Source organism: Lutra lutra, chromosome 15, assembly GCF_902655055.1.
Source record: "Lutra lutra chromosome 15, mLutLut1.2, whole genome shotgun sequence".
Lineage (NCBI taxonomy): Eukaryota > Metazoa > Chordata > Mammalia > Carnivora > Mustelidae > Lutra > Lutra lutra.
This window is the reverse complement of record NC_062292.1, coordinates 12,510,050-12,516,072: the sequence shown is the minus strand read 5'-3', so window position 1 is coordinate 12,516,072 and position 6,023 is coordinate 12,510,050.

The window sequence follows — 6,023 nt, the reverse complement described above, 5'->3', positions numbered from 1 at the left end:
AACCGACTGAACCACCCAGGCACCCCTAGATTAATTATTAAACTAGATTAAGTTATTCATCTAGGCTAGACCTGCATTCACATCGGGGCCTCCAAAGCTCTTGATTTTTCCCTGAATGCCACACTTAAACTTTGTGGGGATTTTTCTAGGCTTTCCCCATTCTCCTCTGAGGCACAGACTTATTTATTCATTCAACAAACACTGATCGAATGCCTCTCCCGCGGGGGTTAACGGGAGCGCTGTAGCAGTGGGCACAGACAGAAATCCTGGCCGGTAAGAAGTTTACAGTCTAGTAGAGAGATAAGATAAAGAAGTACTGTGTATATTAGATTAGCCAGGAATGGATTCTAAAGAGAAAAAAAGAAAGCGGAGAAGAGTGCTGGGAGAGTATGGGTGTGTTTGTGTGCCTGTCGGAGGGAAGGTTGTCGTGGATATTTTAGATACAAAAGCCAGAAAACCTGATATTTGAGTAGAGAGCTGAAGGGATTGCAGAAGCCAGCCCCTGGGGTTTCTGAGGAAACCAACTTTCAGGCCGAGAGACTAGGAGGGTAAAGCCCTGGGGTGGGCGCTAGTCAGCTCCTGGAGGCCAGAGGGGGATGTCCCTGGGGAAAGGTCTCTGCTCCTAGAAAGAATTTCTTTATTATTTATTTGATCAGGCTGAGAATCAGCTTTCTTCCCCAAAGCAGGTTTTTCTAACACTTGGACTTCCCTTTAACAAGCTGCCGCCCCTTGGTTGAGTCACTAAAGCCTGGGGTTGAAGCAACATGGACCACAGCCTTGGCTTGGTGGCGGTCTGATTTGTTGTGTAATAAATGGCAGGGACTTCCTAGATGACTCAGCAGGGTTCTGTGCTGGAAAGTCAACCCTGCGGGTGAGGAGCTCCAGCCCCAGGCCTCCTGGGTCCAAAGGATCCCTGGTAGAGCAAAGGAGGGACTATTTCTCTGAACCTGACCATGACATCATTTAGCTGCCTGGACTCCTGGAGATTTGAGCAAATGTTTTATCCCTGAGACACAGCTCTTCCAGCTTGATTTTGCCTCTCTGGCGGAGAAAGAAAGAGAGCCTGCTGAATGCGGTGGGAGAGAACATGGACTTTGGAACGGGGGAATTGGTTTAAGTGCTCGCTCTGGCAATTCCCAGTGCTGTAGCCTTGAACAGGTGATTGACCTGAAAAATGTGGCCATTCATACTTAAGTCTTGGGAGACTGAATGCAAGCGCGGTGATGTAGAAAGCATGACTAGCACAGTGCTAGTAGTAGAACTTCATTGGAGGGTCCCTCCGATTATTTTTACCCTCTTGAGCATTCCCATCCTAGCAAAACAGCCACCCCGCTACTCTGTCCAATTCCTAATTCTTACCCAAATACTGATACAATTGTGGCCCGTGTATGTTCAGAAACTCGACTGAGAATGGATGGTATAATCTCCATTTGCAAAGCATATGTGCCTGGGAGGAGCTAGGCTGAGTGTAGGGGTGCAGCCCTGTCAGACAAGCTGGTTAAATTCAGTAAACTTTTGATTCCCTGCCCTCCTCTTTCATCGAAGGGGTGGGTGTCTTTCCCATCTGACCTTAGAATGTGCTCTTCTCCTTGGGCCATTCTTCAGCTCCTCATTTACAGATGGATCCTGGTGAATGGAAACCTGTTTTGAATGTAGCAAGAGATCACTATTAAAAAAAAAAAAAATCTACATTGTGTGTCTGTGTTGTAACAATGTAGATTCACTATCTCCTAAGGGCTTGGTCTGCAAATTTTGTGTTTGCAGAATCATTTGCTTTTCATTAAATATTTCTGTGGATATTCATGGAGTTACAGATCCAAAGGCTTTCCACTAGAGTTTTATTTTCCCTGTATATTTAGGGTTTGTACAGAGTGGAGGGATGGTCATTAGACTGGGATTTAACTCTTCTTGGGTAAAACCCACACGGGGCAGGGGAAGTCACTGAGTTAATGTTACTCACCAGCAATTAAAGGTCTCCGGAGACAAGAATTTGCACTCCACCTGCCTTCTCCGCTGTCCTAAGTCTCCTCTGGTCAGGGTGGCCAAAGCCATCTACTCAGCTCTGGAGTTTTAAAAAAATAAGCTAATTCTTAATTGCGCAATTTATACCTAGATTCATTCTCTTAGTAAACAATTTAAATGAGACTGACAAGGCTCAATGATGTTTCCCTTGATTTTCGAGGAGTTTTTGAAAAAAACAATGGATTTTGAATTTGTGAAAGGTTTTCATTTTCTACTATTCTAATCTTATGGTTTTTGTCCTTTGATCTAATTACCACCCCCATGCAATCCTCAGTTTGGTGTGTGTCATTCAAGATCTTTTCCTGGGGCGCCTGGGTGGCTCAGTGGGTTGGGCCACTGCCTTCGGCTCAGGTCATGATCTCAGAGTCCTGGGATCGAGCCCCGCATCGGGCTCTCTGCTCGGCGGGGAGCCTGCTTCCTCCTCTCTCTCTGCCTGCCTCTCTGCCTACTTGTGATCTCTCTGTCAAATAAATAAATAAAATCTTTAAAAAAAAAAAATCTTTTCCTATGAGCGTGTGCGTGTGCGTGTGTGTGTACTGATATCTATGTGCATATATGCATATATAGGTACTCAATTAATATGGGTATCATGTCTATATAGGTATGTAAGCCATATTCACATATGTGTGTATGCATATATTATTAACGTATAATTAATGCCTTTATTAATTTATGCAGGATTGTTTTCTGAATTGGCTTGCAACTTGCTTCTTTATACAACAATATGCAGTTCAGAGAGATTTACTCTTTCATTTGCAACTACTGCATAGTTTCCATAGGGATAAATTTATTTGCTCAGGCTCCTGCTGTTGGGGGTCTTTAGGCCCGTCCAGGTTTTCACTCCTGGAGACAATTTTGCAATGAATTATCTTTAACCGCATTTCCTTGTGCACGTGCATCTGCCTTTCGAGGAGGCTGATTTTAAGAAGTGTCCTGGGGTACACGCAATTTAAATTTATCAGATACTGCCAAATTGCCCTTCGAAGGGCCAATTTAAATTCCCACCAACAGTGCATGAGAGGACTTGAAAACTTTTCATGTTATTGAACTCAGAGTCTTGTCAAAAGTTTGTGGTACTTCCAATTGGGTTTTGATTTGCATACATCTGAATACCAGTAGAGTGGAGTACCTTTCATGTCTTTATTGGCCACTGATATTTCTTCTTCAGTGAATTTCATATTCAGATTCTTTCCATAGCTTTCTCTTTTGGGTGGGTTATTTCTTTTACACTAACTCATAAAGATTTTAAAAATACATTTCTGATATTAATAATTCTTTTCTTCAAGGCTATCGCTTATTAAATTTTGTTTATGGTATCTCTTCATACACAAAACATTTATATTTTTGAAGTAGACAAATTAATTACAGTTTCTCTTTAAAGTTTTTGCTTTTTGAATCTAGTTTAATAAGATGTTGCAAGCCCCGTGGTAATGAACATTTGTTATCATATTTTATTTTAATACATATACACATATAATTCACATGATACATATATATATGTAATTCACATGGAATTTATCATCAGATGTGAAAGTTATTTTTTTTAAAGATTTTATTTATTTATTTGACAGAGAGAGATCACAAGCAGACGGAGAGGAAGGCAGAGAGAGAGAGAGAGAGAGAGGGAAGCAGGCTTCTTGCTGAGCAGAGAGCCCGATGCGGGACTCGATCCCAGGACCCTGAGATCATGACCTGAGCTGAAGGCAGCGGCTTAACCCACTGAGCCACCCAGGCGCCCCGTGAAAGTTATTTTTTGAAATGGGTAAGTCTCAACTATATATATTATACATATATTTAAATGTATATATAATATATATTTTTATTTTTGATTATTTTAAAACAACTCACAAATATGCTACTCATGATTATTATACACTATTATTCTTTTAAAGCCTTGTCAGTTAGAAATATATATATTGAAGTACTTACATATTCCTAACTCACAAGACTTTTTTTAAAAAATATTTTATTTATTTATTTGAGTGAAAGAGAGGGATCAGAGGGAGAGGCAGAGGGGTAGGAAGAGGGACAAGCAGACTCCATGCTGAGCACGTAGCCCCATGTGGGTCTTGATCCCACACCCTGAGATCTTGACCTGAGCTGAAATCAAGAGTCAGATGCCCAACCCACTGAGCCACCCAGGTGCCTAACTCACAAAGTTTTTTTTTAAAAGAAAAAAACAATAATCATACCTGACAAATTAGTAAAAATGTCTCAGTATCACCTAATACCGAGTTCAGGTTAAATTTTCCTTGATTGTTTAAAGATACATTTCCATCTTTGTTTGAAGTGAGATCTAAACAAGTAAGTGTGGGGTCACCTGGGTGGTTCAGTCAGTTGAGCGTCTGCCTTTCACTCAGGTTAGGATTCCAGGGTCCTAGGATCAAGCCCCCACACTGGGCTCCTTGCTCAGCAGGGAGTCTGCTTCTCCTTCCCTCTATCTTGTTCCAGTGAACACTCTCTCTCTCTTGCTCAGTCTCTCTCTCTCTCTCTCTCTCGCTCACTCTCCCAAATAAATAAATAAAATCTTAAAATAATGACAACAACAAATTATTGGGTGGGTATGTTTCTTGATTTTCTTCTAATCTGTAGCAGTTCTGTCTCTCCTCACCATTTTTATCTCTTTATGAATGGTAAGGAGATAATATTTTTTTTAAAGATTTTATTTATTTATTTGACAGACAGAGATCACAAGTAGGCAGAGAGGCAGGCAGAGAGAGAGGAGAAAACAGGCTCCCTGTGGAGCAGAGAGCCCGATGTGGGGCTTGATGTGGGGCTCGATCCCAGGACCCTGGGATCATGACCTGAGCCGAAGGCAGAGGCTTTAACCCACTGAGCCACCCGGGCGCCCCAGGAGATAATATTTTATTAGTTGACAGTCTTGGTTTCTACATTTTTAATCATTCACATCACAATACAGATTGCTAAATTTTTTGTTTGTGAGTTTGATCTTTTTTTTTAAGACTTAAATTTTTGTAAGTTTTAGGTTTACAGGAAAATTAAGAGGAATGTCCAGATTCTCCTTCTACTCCCCCTGCTCTAGGCACAGCCTCCTCCAATTATCAACATCTCCCACCAGAGTAGTACATTTGTTACAATCAATGGACCTACATTGAATGGCTATAATGGCAGATTTTTCTCCCCCCTCCAACATTTATACATTTTATGTATTTACTGTATTGGACAGAACATCCTGGAACATGTCAAAATATAGAGGTGATACTTAGCCTTTACCCACTTTAATGGGATTGCTTCAGTGCTTTAGGAAAATGTGCTACCTTTGTTATATATTTTGGTTAATGCCCTTTAACAAGTTTATGAAGTGTTGGTTTTCTAGGAGTTTGTTAAAAAAACATGAGTGGATTTTGAATTTATTAAATGTTATTATTGTTTAATAATAACATTATTATTATTAATATATAGTGACCCATCTGATTTTCTTCTTTAATTTCATTAATATAGTAAATTATACTAATAGATATACTGATAGATTCTCTATGTAAAATTCTCAGTTCAATTCTTTAAAAAATTTTTTTAATTTAAGTTCAATTAATTAATATAGTGTATTATTAGTTTCAGAGGTAGAGTTCAGTGATTCATCAGTTGTGTATAATACCCAGTGCTCATTACATCATGTGCCCTCCTTAATGCCCATCACCCAGTCACACTATCCCCCCAACCCCTCCAGCAACCCTCAGTTTGTTTGCTATGATTAAGAGTCACTTATGGTTTGTCTCCCTCTCTGATTTCGTATTCTTTTATTTTTCCCTCCCTTCCACTGTTTCTTTGTTTTGTTCTTAAATTCCACATATGAGTGAGATCATATAATAATTGTTTTCTCTGATTAACTTATTTTGCTTAGCGTAATACCCTCTAGTTCTATCCACGTCATTGTAAATGGTAAAACTTAATTTTTTTCGATTGCTGAGTAATATTCCATTGTATATATAGACCACATCTTTATCCACTCATCTGCCGATGGACGTTTGGGCTCTTTCCAT